This window comes from Phascolarctos cinereus, unplaced genomic scaffold, assembly GCF_003287225.1.
Source record: "Phascolarctos cinereus isolate Bilbo 61053 unplaced genomic scaffold, phaCin_HiC Scaffold_726;HRSCAF=1367, whole genome shotgun sequence".
In the NCBI taxonomy this organism is placed as follows: domain Eukaryota; kingdom Metazoa; phylum Chordata; class Mammalia; order Diprotodontia; family Phascolarctidae; genus Phascolarctos; species Phascolarctos cinereus.
Genome location: NW_027556098.1, coordinates 80,488,890 through 80,505,196, shown reverse-complemented (window position 1 = coordinate 80,505,196; position 16,307 = coordinate 80,488,890). Strand labels below are relative to the sequence as shown.

The window sequence follows — 16,307 nt, the reverse complement described above, 5'->3', positions numbered from 1 at the left end:
AGGGTCTTTCTTATGATAGCAGGAAAACTGGAAACTAACAGAAAAGTCTAGCAATAGAAATATGGTTGAATAAGTTGTGGTATATGAATGTGATGGAGTGCTATTGTGCTATAAGAAATGAGAAAACAGGTGATTTCAAAAAGACATGGAAGATCTATATGAACTGAAGGGCTGGGAAAGACTTCTTGCAGAAAGAGAAACTTTAGCTGAGACATGAAAGAAACCAGAGAAGCCAAGAGGTGGACATGGAGAGAAAAGAGAGCTGCAAGGCAAAATGACATAAGCCGAACCAGTAGAACAAGTTGTATGATACCAACAATGCCAATTTTAAAAACAAATAATTATTTTGGAAGCTATAAAAACTGTGATCAACATAATTAATATTCATGATCTCAGAGGACTAATTATTGATCATGCCATCTACTACAGAAAAATGATCATTTTAGGGTGCAGAATCTCTGTCATACATACGGCCACTAAGGATTTTTTTTTTGCTTGACTATGCATATTTTTATAAGAAGTTTGTTTTTTTCCAATAAGGTGAGGATGGGAAGGGAAGAAAATATATTTCTGTTCTTTTAAAAAAACAATGAATGTTAACAGATGTAAAATATTGTATAATTTTTCAGATGACCTCACAATATCATTGTTACTTAACACTTATTTTTTACAAGAAATCTTTGACAAAGGAGTAATCTGTAAATATTTGTAATATAAAACAAAATACTGAAATAAAACTTAGGGAAAAAAAAGAAGGAGAAGCCCCTGCAATTCTTCACAGATCCCATCAAAATGTACACAGCCCCCAAACATCTGTCTCAGACTATACTGAATATTAAAATTTTTTAACCACTAGAGGGCACTGCTAGCCACCAGTCTGATCCTATTTACTACAAGCTCCAGAAAGTAGGAGGCCCCACTGTGCTCTCCACCCAATGCCAGACTAGCTCTGAAGAAATGAAAACATCTTTATGGACTCCAGAGAGCTGATAACCTCTTTCTCCCAGTTCTGCTTTTTGCTGGGTGACAGCTACTTAACTCATTAGCCTAAGGGGCACAGTCAGTGGAGATTTATCAGATCAGATCAGCTCTATAGCTCCCATCTCACAAGGAAAAATGCTGTCCTCATTCAGCTGCATTTTATTAAGACCTAGTGACAGTAGCAAGGCATAATGGAGTCAAATGTTTTAAAGTCCCATATCATAAGATTCTTTTTATAATAGAAGTAAAGAAAACTGACCATATCCTAAGGCAAGCACAATAGGCTTTATGCTAAAAATTAAATGAAAAATTATATAAAATGCTGATGACATTTAACGCAGTCAAACAAATGAATTTGTATTTAATAAAATCACAAATCTTCTCGGATTAAGCTAAACATACTAATTGAACTAAGCATTTATTATTTTTTTTATTTCAGATACTTTTGTCCCAACATAAAAAAAAATTATACAGATAACCATGCTACTGTATATAACTTTTTTTTTTACTTACCCATAGATACAGTATCAATAGCATGGAATAAAATCATGACATATTTTTAAAATACCAGGTGAATGTGCCCACAGCTTTTTCCAGTCTCAGGCCTCCCACAAACAGTTGATAGCACACCCTGAACCCAAAATTTTAGGAAAGATACAGTTAAATTATTTAGCCCTGTTAGCTGCTCTCTCCTCTCTCTGCTCTCCTCCCAAGGAGCAAACAGAGGAGGTCTGAAATAAAACATGATTCTCAAATATTATTTTAATTTTGACCCCTAGAAGGGTCACAGTCAAGTTAGTTGAAGAACTAATGAATTTAGAATAACATGGCTCTTCCTGGTAGTACAAGGACATAGATTTGGGGTCACAGCACAGAAAGAATCTCCTTGGGACATTTATGAGTAGTTTGGAGTCGATGGTCTTTAAAGTATCCCTCATCTCCAAATCTATGATCCTATGACCCATGACTTCTTTCTGCCTTCTCCTTCTTTTCTGTGACTCGTTCAGGTTCTCCTGCCTCTCTCTCTCTTTGAATTAAAAATCTATTCCTACCCAAAGGAACTGCAGTCGCATAACAGAAGACCATTGGCAGAGCCAGAGAAAACTTTGTCCTCTATGATAACCATCTGGTACTGGTGACCACATATTAAGGAATCATTTCCACCCCCAAGTAGCTCTGTAATCTCTAAATTTTTTTCAATTTCCAGTTGGAGGAGATATCAGAGCTCATTTAGTCCAGAGGAAACTGAGCTCATAGGTTGAAGCTAGACCAAGGTCATATAGGTATAAGTAGCAAATATAATATCTCTCTGGTACTTTTTTTGTAGTAGGTCAGTATTATGGGCATGCCTACTAGATGCCGCATCAAATACTTTATGAGTGTGGATAACCTGAGACATGAGCCCATGTTCATCAACTGAGACATAAATATTACCTGTGTTACAAAGTATAATTACTTATTTATTATAACGTGTTACTTACTGTCAGAGCATTCTAAATGCTTCTATTCTCAGGGCTGCTTGCAGGAATTTTGCACTAATGGAACTCCAGAAATAGTGATGAGGAAACAAATTTCTCCCCTCAATCCCCCATTGACTAAATGACCTCTCAATCATCATCAGTCATCCAACAATTATTTTAATGGGTTGTTTTATTTCAACTAATTGAACATTTGCTGAATGACAAGACAGACAGATATCCAACGACCCAAAGCACAGGAATACATGATTTGCTTTCCTTATCCCCCTTCTCCCCACCAATTCATCATAAGAAAATAGTGGTAAATAGAAGTCTGAAGATGAAAAACGGCATTTACAGAGCAACAGCAGGCATTTTGTTGTTGTTCACTCATGTCAGACACTTTACAGCACCATTTGGGGTTTTCTTGGCAAAGATACTGGAATGATGTGTCATTTTCTTCTCCAGCTCATTTTACAGCTAAGGAACTGAGGCAAAGAGGGTTAAGCGACTTGCCCAGGGTCACACAACTAGAGGCTGGATTTGAACTCAAGAAGATGAGTCTTTCTGACTCCAGGCCTGGTGCTCTATCCACTATGCCACCTAGGCACCCAACAATAGGCACTACCATCTGATCAATAGAGGGATGAGAAGGGAGAAAGTTAAGACAAAGTGGGGGAAAAGAAAATTCTGGGTGAGGACCAAGTGTTCACAAATGGAGCAACACCTTCAAAGTACCAAAATGATTTTCCTAAGGTGTAAGTCTGAATACGTCACTTGCCCAAAAATTTCTTTAGCTTCTATGGACTCTAGAATCAAACATAAAATCTGTTTAGCATTTAAAGCTCTTCACAGCTTGTCCTCTTCTTACCTTTCCAAGGCCCCTTACACATTTTTCCTCTCCATGAACTCTTGCATCTTACCATCTCTCTTGCCTTTTCACCAAGACACCCTCTCCCATGCCCTGCCCCTCCCCCCTCAGATTCACTCTCACCTCACCTACCCTTCTCCTTCAAAGAACAAATTCTTTCAAGACTCAGCTCTAGTGTCACTTTCTACATAAAGCCTTTCCTGATCCCTACTCTGGCCCTTATCCTACTACTAGTACGCTTCCTAATAAAACTTTAGTAAGTTGTAAATTTATTTGGTTTCCACTTATATTGTACAAATATATGTACATATCTCACTGTTGGAATGTAAGTTCTTTGAGAGCATGAACTGCTTCTTTCACTACTCTGTATTACCAGAAGTTAGCATAGTGCCTGGCACATAGCAGGCATTTAATAAATGCTTGTCAATTAATAGGTAGATCGATTGATTCATTACAGCTTTGTCCATCTCCAAATAAGTAACTCTTATTTCCAATGAAATCAGCCCATGCTAAGAAACCTATCATTTGCATTGTAAATAATACCAGTTCCACTTTGTATTTTGATCAAGTTCAGCTAGTTTGATTAGAGTATAAAATCACCATCCATAGAAAATTGCACTTTAATCTCTGGAGCATTTCCTTTCCTTCACAAGGAGTCTGCTATGCAATGGTAAATCCTCTTTGATGAAAAGATGAAATTCTGATTACTGTCACTACTTAGAGCAAAGGAACTGCCTAAATTGGAGAAAGAAAATGGCAGTACATGTCTATTGTACTCTTAGTTAAAACTCAGGAAGGGGCGGTTGTTCATCTTCCTCATAAGTTTCAAACTTGTGCCAGAAAGCCAAAACCTCTGTGACCTTCACATTCCATCATTTTACCAGAAGCTGTCCTGTTACCATAGCTACTTCCCCTAAATTGCTAACTTAATATATTACTTTACTAGCATCAACTTAAACTTTTTACACCTCTGGTGCCTAATGTTCCCAGAGTCCATATAAATGCTAAATAGGGCCAGCTTTCCTCATAAATGGAGTATGCAGTCACCTATAAGGTATAATTTGAGGGCTGCCCAAAAATTCTCCCTCTGACTATGCAGAGGCAAATCTTAGCAGAGTGGTATCAGAGTGGTATGATCATAGTGCCCATCCGTTTCATTTTTTGCATAATTTTACCCAAATTTATAGAAATGTGTTTCATTCTTCGATTTCATAAAAGATGTATTAGGATCCCAGAATCATAGGTCTAGAGCTAGAAGTGACCTTAGAGGTCACCTAACCCAACCCCAGATTTTTACAACTGAGAGAACTCAGATACAGAGTGGTAAAGTGCCATGCTCAATAACACACAGAAATTAAATAACTAAATCAGGATTTGAACCAAGGTCCTCTGATTGTAAAGCCAACATTCTTTCGACAACGCCACACTGCCTACCTTGAGTACTTGAAGTCTATGGCATGGGAAAGTGACATTTGTCAGCTGTGGAGTCTGAGCTTGGACACTTATCCAATTTCTTGACTGCCCTCAAGAGCTTGGGCTTGGGCTTCTTCATACATAAGGGAAGGACACCCTTACGAGCTGGTACCATAATCACCTTCTCCCATCCTCTCCCTCTTTTTTTACTTTAAAATCTGGAGGGCAGGGGAAGGTAGGTGGAGCAATAGACAGAGCACCGGCCCTGAAGTCAGAAGGACCTGAGTTCAGATCTGGTCTCAGACCACACATTTGACACTTACTAGCTGTGTGACCCTGGGCAAGTCACTTAACCCCAATTGCCTTAAAAAAACTGGAGGGAAAATTAATTTGGTTTCTAAAAGTGAGGATTAGATTGTAGATCCAAAGCAAATGTATGGAATTCCTTTAGCCTAAGGGGTCAGTTTGTCATAATTGAGGGAAATGATGGTGAAGAGGGAGACTGAGAACACCAAAGATGAATTTCACTTATTTATTGATTTTACATAGGCCCTAAGCTCCAACCCAAGTAATGAAAAGAAGTTAGGATCATCTCTTTACATTCCTATATTTGTTAAGAAGCATTATAACCCATTTCTATAAATCTCTGCCATCAAGAAGTTTACATTTGAAAGGCTAAATAAACAGAAGTGAAAATAATAGAATATTACTGTGCTGTGAGAAACAATGAGCATGATCGTCACAGAGAAGAATGGAAAGACTTTTTTGAATTTAAGTCAGAGTCAGAAAAACAACATACACAACGTAAATGGAAAGAATAATCACCATAAAAAAATCTGAAACTGAAAGTTGCAAAACTATAAAGAACAAATTTGGCTTCAAAGAAGAAATATGAGGATACACCTCCATTCTCCACCTCTTATCCAATCCATTGGAGAAGGTGGGATCCAAGGATGTGGAACATTGCTTATAATGTGAGAGTGGACAGTAGAGAGCTCCTTCCAGATCCTCCACTCAAGGAAGGTAGGTAGAGTAGTCATTTCTTCATTTGCTAACCAGCTGCTCTCATCAGGACTTTGTCACATCATTAGGCAAGTACCCTCTCACACCACTTTTCAGCCTGTTTTTCTGTGTTGTTCCCCTCTACTAGATTGTGAGCTCTTTGAGGGCAGGAACTGTTTTTTTGCCTTTCTTTGTATCAGTATTTAGCATAGTGCCTAGCACATAGCAGATGCTTAATCAATATTTAAACTGACTGACTGAAATTTATTCAGTGTGTTCATTAGTTTTATTAAATATTTCTCTTCCTCTTTTACTTTTTTTTTTAAAATTCTTTGTTATAAGGGATAATTCTCTGAGAAAGGAGAGAGAGAGGGATATGGAGAAACACAGGTGATACACAAACAAAAGGTATCAATAAAATCTATATTTTCAAGCTTGCATTCTGCTAAGGAAAAACATGGACAGATAAGTGTATATACAAACATATATAAAACATAAATACAAAGTAATTTGGAGTTGGAGGAGGGAGAAAACTTGATGATGCAGGAATAGTGGGTGTTCTCCATATGTGGAATTTCTTTCTCCCCTTATGTTTCATGGAGAACATATGCCATGCTATTAACCAGTTTCTAGTCATTTTTTTAAGTTCCCCATGAAAAGAAAAAAAAATTTAATTGATAGCAAATTGAGCATTTCCTAGGATGCAAATTTACACTTCAAAATAGAATTCAAACCTTTCCTCAAAATCTAAATCCAAGACAAAAAATATTTCCCAGATTAAGTACTTTTAGAAAAAAGACTCATGTTCCGTGTCTCACCATGTTTTTGTTCTACAATATTTCCTTCAAGCTTAAGTCAACAAACAATACATCCATGATATCAGCTCATAGCTACGTAGCATGAGATTGGAGTACACCCTATGAGCCATGAGTTGGCAAGGGGAATCCCATGAAACATTCACTAAGCCACCCTGGAAACTTCCAGAGGCACATCTAGCTAAACACTACAGGCTTTGGTTTTTTAACCATGTTAGTCACTTGACTTCTTCATGCGTGCGTGAGTGCACGTATGTGTGTGTTTGTGCACGTGTGTTTAGGGAGGCAGGCTGCTTGTCAAAGAGTGCTGGGCACAGTACCAAGAAGAACCGCCTAATCAATAGAACTTAAAAGGAGTGACTCTACCCTCTGGCTCTCTTTTTTTTTCCTCTCTCCAGATTGTTTAGAACAGAAATGTCAAATACGTGGCCCACAACACTCACGAGTGCAGCCCAAGCCAGATTAAAATGTAATTGGGAAACATTTAACAAAATAAATAAGAATACAAAAATAGATATTACATTTTAAAGCTAAGTCAATATGTGGCCTACAGGGATCCTTATGTACAGATAAGTAGCCCATTTCTATTTGCTCTTGACAACTCTGTTGTAGAATGTCAGACTTCCTCTCGGTTGTTTCCTGTGAGGGTGGGTATGTGCTCTCCCCAGCAGAAATGGCCCCTCTGAGCACATGACAACAGGCATGTGTCCTGTGGCAAATGGAATTTGGACCCCTGACTACCTCTTCTATTTTGTTTCTTCTCCTTAGCATAGGTGGCCAATGGACATTTCCAGTCTTAGAGGGAGGCTTGTGAGCTGAAGGCTCCTGGGTTAGAATGGAAGCAGGAGGAATTTCTGCATCAGAGAGGATGATCACCAACAGAAAAAAAAAAAAGGATTCTAACCCCTGTCCTAGCTTAACAGAAGACACAGACCTTTAGGAAGATAGTTAAGAGAGGAGTCAAAGGTGAAATGCCAATTCAATAATCCTGAAAACTGCTTCATTCCTTGATGTTTTAAGTCTCAACCTCCATGGAAAGTTTAACCATAGTTGTAAATTACTGTTGCTTGTTTTTAGGATTTTATCAAAAGGAGCTTGGGAGTTAAATATTTCTTTCATGTGGAGAAAATAAATAGGTATCCTATTGTACAGCTTATGATCCGCCTCGAACATTGAATACCTTTCTACTCCTCCATTTTGGGAAGACTTTAGACACTTAAGTGATTCTCCCAGGGGCTCTGGGACGGGGACATAATGTGAGAATTTGAGAATTTGAGAAAAAAAGAATCTGACTTCTCTCTTCAGAGTCCAGGCTGCTCCAGGATTGAATCCAGCCTGGGTCTAGAACTGAAAGAGAGACTCCTTAGTGGGAGATGGACAGGATGAGCTTCTTCTCTCCCTAGGCCCTGCAGAAGTTCTATGTTGTTACATTTGTACAAGGCTTTTGGACATATTACTTCACTTGATCCTTACCATAACCTGAAAAAAAGATGGCATGAGGATTATTGTCCCCATTTTACAGAAGCAGAAAGTAAGACTCAGAGAGTTTAAGTGACTTGCCCAAAGTTATACAACTAATAAATGGAAGAGCCAGGACTTATGTCCAGTTCTTCTGACCTGAAGTTCCAACGTTCCCTATCACTAAGTCATAATCAATGCCTCAAGGAAAAAAAAAAACAAAATTAAAGCAAACTTCAAAGGGTTAAAAAAAAATCTATAGAGAACAGTAGAAGCAAAAATAGTGTGTGATATAAGTAAAAACCATGTATATCTATGAGATGCAGCTTTATAAAGCAATTAGTTCAAGGGTAGGGATTACGTTTTCATAAAGGCATTATATCAGATAAAGAATTAGCCTTAGAATCCAAAAGATGTTGGCTCAAATTCTAATAATGATAACATTTGTATAGCACTTACTGTGTTGAGCACTTTGCAATTACTAACTTATTTGATCCTCACAACAGCCCTGGGAGATAAGTGTTATTGGCAAAGCACCTTCATTTAAGTGCCCAGGGTCACATAGCTAGAGATATATCTGAGTCTTCCTGACTCAGGACTAGAATTCTATCCACAGGGCCACCTCACTACCTTACCTCTGACACTCACTGTTACATTGAACAAATTATTGAACTTCTCAGTCATCCAGATAACTCTATAAGACTAAAAGTTGCAGAACAAGTTGTCTATTTCCATTGATAGTGGGAGTACCCATAACTCCCCACACCAATGAAATCAGAGTTCTGTTTTTTTTTAAACTTATTAGACAATCAGACTTGGGGCAGCTTCAGTGGATAGAGTGTTGTGCCTAGAGTCAAGAAGATTCATCTTCCTGAGTTCAAATCTGGATTCAAACATTTATCAGCTCGGTGATGCTGGGCAAGTCACTTAACCCTGTTTGCCTCAGTTTTCTAATCTGTAAAATGAGCTGAAAAACAAAATAGCAAACTATTCCAGTATCTTTGCCAGGAAAACCTCAAATGGGTTCACCAATAGAAAGGACTGAACAAAGACTAAACAGCAATAAACAACCAGGCTTACAGCATGTGACAAAAAACTTCCCCTCTGAGAGCAATGGTTCAACTAGAGCAGGGGTGAGAAACTTGCTCAAATAATAACAACAAATAATCCCTTAAAAAAAGAATTTGTCCTGTGAAGCTTGGATTCAGTCAAATGGCTTCACTTGAGGTCCTAGAGGGTCACAGGTTCCCCACTCCTGAATTAGAGAGAACTAAAGGCAAGGCTCTCCTGACCTGTATCTACAAGAGGTAAATTCTGACTTCCTTAGCTTACCCTCTACAGTCTGATCCCAACTTTCCTAATCTAGCCTTATCTTCCACTACTGCCTGAAACGTTCCTTAAACTCCAAAGTATTCACCAAGCTCTTTTCCACAGGATTCCACACTGTATCATTTCTTGCTATTCCCATCAAACTCCGCATGTCAAAATCCTACCTTTCAAATTCCTACTCAAATAATAAGACTTCCTTTATCTCTCCTTTTCTGAACTCCTCTAACACTTGATTGTACCTCTTATACATCACTTGTTAAATATGACCACATGTTATGACTACATCTCCCCTACTGAATTATAAGCCCTTCGTGAACTGGGACCTGTTTTATTGTATGATTGTCTAGTGTTGTGAATTGTACAGAATACGTGCTCAATAAATACTTACATAAAGGGGAGTGAATGAATGAATTCTAATCTAGTTTCCAATGCAAGACACATATTGCTAACATCTCCACTTGATTACCTTACCATTCCTAAGCAAATACTGAAACCCTGAGGGATGTTTTATGGGAGTCATTGTAGATGTGGAAATCTGTATGGCTGCGTGATGTGTCTGGCTTCAGAGTGTTCCTGTTGCAATATCGAAGCATACCTTGGACCTCATTGTGATGAAGCACTTGGAGCAGCTCAGGCTGCACCTCCGTTGTGCAAACAGTTTCATTAAGCATCCAGGCTTAAAAATGCAGGTGCGCTTACCACAGATTTTGCAGCACCAGGAATGCAGCCTTCAAATATCCATTAATCACCCAGTCTACAAAAAAAGTTATCTCCCGGATAACTTATTTGTTTGTTTGCTTATTTGTTTACTGCCTAGGTTAGCACACTTAAACAACTAAGACACTTTCATACGGACTGAAAAACTTAATGACTAAAACAACGTTTGGGGAGAACTGTACTTTCTGCTAGGAGCTGAGCAGGTGGCTGTGGGTAAATGTGTTCTTCTCGGCATTGGAGTAGCATTGTTTAAAATTACTGAGGCCAGAATTTAAGTGTCATAACTCTGCTAGAACAAAAGTGATAATTTTGCAGTGCAGAAAGGCCATGTTATTTCTTTCCTTCAAAAAAATGTAATTAAAATTTGATACCCTGCGCTATTTCTGCAGAAAATATATCCATTCACAGCATCCTGACCCAACTTACAAGGACAAAGCCTTCTAGTTTTGAATCAGTCCCAAGGAAAAGACAAAGATATGGGAAATACTTCCTGTTACTGTCCCAGAGTTTGAGAAGAAGGAGAAATTTTTTTTTGTCTGCTAAATAGTTCTTGGGACAAAGGGGAATATTTAAAAGGAGAGATAATCATGAAAGAAAGGCTATGTTGTTGTTTAGATGTTTTCAGTTGTATCTGAATCTTTGTGACCCCATTAGAGGTTTTCTTAGCAAAAATACTGAAGGGATTTAGCCATTTCCTTCTCCAGCTCATTTTGCACAAGAAGAAACTGAGGTAAACAGGGTTAAGTGACTTGCCCAAGGTCACACAAATAATAAGTGTCTGAGGCCAGATTTGAACTCAGGAAAATGAGTTTTCAAGACCAGCTCTCTATCCACTGTGCCACCTAGTTGACCATAAAGAAAGATTATACAGCCCCCTTAAATGGAACAATAGTAACCAATTAACAGAACATAAGACTAGAAATGCTAGTGAAATATGTTAATCAGCCCCACAGAGCTTTGTTTAATCTATATTTTATCAAGCAAGGAGGTCCTTTGTTATTACAAGTATGCTTATTTCAAAGACTAGACAATGATTATAAATAGCCAATTGTACCACACCATACACAGGCATTCTTTGTTTAAAAAAAAAAAACTAATATCATTTATGAAAATATATGCCTCGAAATATACATTGGGAGATGGTTATCCACTCCATTGAATAATTTTCCATTGTGGTTTTATGGAAGGATTCACTGCAAAGCTTTGCTTGAAATAGCAATCTCCCCTGAAGTATTGTTCAGTTTTCAGAAATGTGCTTTTCACAAATTTTCTAGATGTGTGAAGAAGCTCTATATTTATAATCAGAGATCCTGTGTTCAAATCTTAGCTATGCCACTTATTACCTTTGTGACCGTGGAGAAATCTCTTAATCTCATTGAGCCTCATTTTCTTCATCTATAAAAAGAAGAAGAAGAAGAAGTGATTAGGTGGCCTCCAAGACATCTATCAACTCTATACCCATGATCCTATTAACCCAGGCTATCACTTAACCTGTCTGGACCTCAGTTTCTTCAATTATAAAATAGTTTGAATTAAACAGCTTCTAAGTCTCCTTCTAGCCCAAACCTCCTATGAATTTAACTTTCCAGGAATATAGCTGTTAGATAAAGTGAGGTATGCCCAAATAATTTTACCAAGCTAAGGAATAAGTGAATGCGTACCTATTGAGAACTGACACACGATATAGATTATTCCATAATGGCACGAAGTAAATGACTGCGAAGTGATTTGTTCCGCTTAGCAATGTCGCTTTAGAGTTGAGCAGACAGAATTTTTTTATATTTTTTATACATAGTGCTATTATATAGACTCTGATTAACTACTCGCTTGGTGATCTAGATTCCCACAGGAATGGGATTCCTGTTGAACTAGGTAATTCACCACTATAACAGCTGCTCAAACCACCAGAGTGTACCCAATCACTCCAAATAGAAAATTCAGAGGAATTGCTATTATGTATTACATCCCCACGGATGGAAACCTCCCACAGGTTTTAGATTACCATGGAGTCCATGGAATGTTGGACACAAAGACTCTGGACACCCATGAAAGAAGACATGTTGTCATTGTCAGCATCAATCAAATATATTAAGGTTCCATGGGACGCGTACTTAATAAATGTCGCTGCTCAATAATTTTAGTAACTGCATCTTACAAATCCCTGTTCACTCAGGGCAGGTAATGATTTATGCCAGTTGAAAAAGCAAAGAACTATTATTTTGATACTTTCAATACATCTGGGAGCCTTTGTCTGAGCTGCAAAATAGCAACAGAGAGAGAGCTAGTTTTGGCAACAGGAAGAGCCAGGTTCGAGTCTTGTCTCTGATGCACATTAATGATTTCATTTTTCTTTGCATCCCCAGCACTTAGTAAAATGTCATAAGTGCTTAATAAATGTTTGTTGTTGTTCATGATAATAATGTGATTATAGTCAAGTACTGTATTTTTTCAATGTCACAGACAATGGGAAGGCTTTAAATTACAGATGAGTTGTCACTGATTTGCATTCATAAACCGAATTCCCACACTAAGAATTCCCTACACTTTTGAAATCACAGGTGGGGGGGAGAGAAAGAAAATACATACATACATAGATAAGTATATTTACCCATATATTGACAGATACAGATGTAGATAGATATAGATTGCAATTACTTGCAGGGTTAAATACAAACCTCTCTTTGACATTAAAACCCTTCCCAACCTAAGCCCGATTACGCATTACTCCCCTTCACGCCCTCTGTCTTCTAGGCAAACTGGACTTCTTGCTGTTGTTCACACATGCCAATCTACCTCTCTTCTCCAAGCATTTGTCCAGGCTGTCCCCCAGGATTGGAATACAGTTCTTCCTTACTTCTGCCTCAGAAATCCTAGTTTTCTTCAAGGCTTACTTCAAGTGTTACCCTCTATACGAAACCTTTCCTGATCTCTCCCAGCTGCTAATATTTCAATATGACTCCCCCTCAGGAAAAAAAAAAACCCAACAACAACCTAGTATTTCTTTGGTATATATTTATATATGCACAGATTAATTGAAAGGAGAGTAGTAAGGAAGGGAGGGAAGAATTGATACTCCCTTACCAACATTAATATGTTTCACTGATTACTTAAGTACTAATTACAGGGTAATGTAATTTCTTTATTTATGTAATTTCTTTATTTATGATGTACTTCTTTACAGGTATCATAACATTACCATTTTCTTTAAGCTTGCCCTACTATGATCCCTATTTGAGTCTTCCCCTCAATTTGTGGATTTTATACATGTTGGTGATAAGGGAGTTACAATGCAATCCCTTTTTAAAGAAAGAAAGGCCAAATTCTTCATTTCATAACTGTGGAATCTTGAACCCAAGGCCAATCCTTACCTTGTTTTATCTGATACCTAGGGAAAAAATTATCTGGTCCTTGTTGTACCACAGAGGAAAAGTTCTACCATGAGTGGCTGCCCTGTGATAACTCCATCCAAAGTAGAGTGGATGTGCTACCTATCTCCTCATAGAGAGATGATGGACTCAGTATAAATTAAGCTGTTGGTTTTTGGATTTTTTTTCAACATGACCAATGAGGAACTTGTTTCCCTTAACTATACATAAGTAATGGGGTTTTATTTTTATTGATTTCTCAATATTGGGGTAGAGAGGAGATAAAAGGGAGAGAATATGGACCTGAAAATATTTTAATGTAAAAAACAAAATAAAATAAAGGTTTAAGGATTAGAGCATTTGAAGATTTATGAGTAGTGACTAAGGACAATATGTAATGGATGATAATACGCTAAAAATCACAGACCAAGTGGTATGATCATCAAATAACACTAATTGGTAAATTAGTCTCACTGAGAACCTCTTTTAGCTTGTCTTTCTCTCATTGTCTGTCTTGTTTACTGTTAGTGACCCAATTTCTGTCTATTTCTTCCTTTACCACATATTCCCCTTCCTCTTTCTCTCTCTTCCTCCAGCCCTGTATCTGTCTTCTCTCTGCCACTTTCTTTTTTCTGTCTCTTCTCTTATTCCTCCATATGTCTACATACATTCTCTTCTTCATTCTCCCCCTTTTGTTCTCTCCTTCTGTTAGTCAATCTATGCCTTTCTGTTGTCCCTCCCCATTTTTCTTACATACCTCTGCTGTAAGGGAGAAATTCATAAGAGACAAGAGTAGGAAAAGAATTTTATAGAGAAAGGGAGACTTAATAAGTCTTAGAATGAAAGTCACAGCAAATTGGCCATACCATAGAACTGAAGCATACTTACACTGATTAAATAAAAGGAAAATAATGTTCTATGTTGTTACTTTTTGTAAATTATAATAGGTAAAAAGTATATATGTGGTTTCAGGAAAGTTAGTTACCCTTCCTGAGCCTGTTTCCTCATCTATAAAATGAGGGGTCAGATTAAATGACTCTTGAGGTCTCTTCTAGATCTAGAATTATGTTGCTCTGATCTTAGATAGATAGATAGATAGATAGATAGATAGATAGAGATATATAGATGATTTGAATGGGTTATATTACTTGGAGGAAAAACAATATTTTATATTGGTCTTTATTTTATTAATATTTTCCCCTGGATCAGTGGATTTCAATAGAAAGAAAAAAAAACATTCCCTATCTCTTCCTTAATTAATCATAGATTTTTATAAGTATATGTATATCTAAGTCCTTAAAATATAAAGAACAGATATCTCTTTGTAAATTTCCCTAGAGATACGAGGAGATCACCTTAAATTAAGAACAATAAATAGGCAGTGGGAACATCAGTTCCCATAAATCTCTTGTGAATACAGTGTTTGAAATAAGGCAATTTATAGCTACAGCTGGAAGGCAAATACATTGATATGTAATTACACGGGGGTGAAAGGAAGAGTGTAATCACAAATAAGAGATTGTCAAACTAATAAAGAAAGAGATCTACTTGTGGGAGCCTATCTAGAAGACTGAAACTTTTTCTCCCCAAAACTTCACCATACCTCAAACTAAACCATCACATGCCATTTGACCTCTGTGTAGAATTTCTAAGTAAAAATAGATATAAATATGGATATTATATATGTACACACACACACACACACACACACACACATATATACATACCCATAGACAGACCCCATCAACCAGTAGCTCTTCATTCCATCCAACCTTCATACTTTGCTAACAAAATGTCCAGGTAAGTTGCAGTCTCTAGACTAGTGATTTCCAACTAGAGCTTTGTGAGATTCTAAGATGTCTTATAGAAATGAAACTAATTTCTTTGTTCTTTTCTTTCCTTTCTTCTTTCTTTCCTTTTTTCCTGTCTTCCTTCCTCCCTCCCTCACTTTCTTCTCTATTTCTTCCTTCCTTCCTTTCTTCTTTCTTGAAACAGAGTCTCCCCATCTCTCCCAGGCTGGCAGCACAGTAGCCACCCATGAACCTGACCTATCTACACAGGAGTTTTGACCTGCTCCATTTTGACCCTGGTCAGGTCTTTCTCTTTCTCTAGGCCTCACATTCCTTTATCTGTCAAATACAGGTTCGAATTACATGACATGTAAGGTCCTGTCTAATTCTTAATCCATGAACCTTGCATAAAATTAATTTTAATTCAGTGTTTGGAAATGGGCTGAGAAATCAAGCAAATAAGCTTATTGGAGCTCCAAAAAAGATAGAATCACTGCTCTAGCCCTTCATTTTAATCTTTTGATAGTATTATTCCTTCAGTAGTACTGAACTCAGAGTTTTGGGCAAACATCTACTACTTAACTTGCTCCTAGTTTGAACTAGGTCAGAATACAGAAGCTGTTTCACAGAATCACAGAATTTCAGAAATGGAAGGATCCTTGTGGTTCATCTATTTTTTTTTTGCTTTTTTTGGTGATGCAATCAGGGTTAAGTGAATTGCCCACGGTCACACAGCTAGTAAGTGTCAAGTGTCTCAGTCTAGATTTGAACTCAGATCCTCCTGACTCCAAAGCCAGAGCTCTATCCATCACACCACCTAGCTTCCCCCCTTGTAGTTCATCTAGCTCAGTTCACACCTAAAAAATTATTCCCTTTAAAAAATACTTGACAAATGGTCATCTAGCCTTAGCTCAAAAATCCCAAGTAAAGGATAACCCACTACATCACAGGATTACCTATTCCATTTAGCTAAGTCTGAAACCATTTACCTGTCAGGAAGCTTGAACTCCATGTCATGAAGATAGGCCAGGTGAAACCAAAAGAAGTCTGATCTAACTCTGTCTTCAGTCATCTAGCCCTTCACCCATCTCCTATTAAAACTTCACCCC

At 37.6% G+C, this 16,307-nt stretch overlaps 1 long non-coding RNA gene across 1 annotated transcript in view; it reads right to left on the bottom strand.

Moving 5' to 3' along the window:
• Window positions 1-11,440, bottom strand: part of LOC110210818 (uncharacterized) — a 161,227-nt gene extending 149,787 nt beyond the window's left edge. The window contains exon 1 of the long non-coding RNA XR_013482696.1: window positions 11,387-11,440. This is a non-coding gene — a long non-coding RNA (uncharacterized LOC110210818). The remainder of the gene's footprint in view (window positions 1-11,386) is intronic.
• Window positions 11,441-16,307: the final 4,867 nt, after the last annotated feature.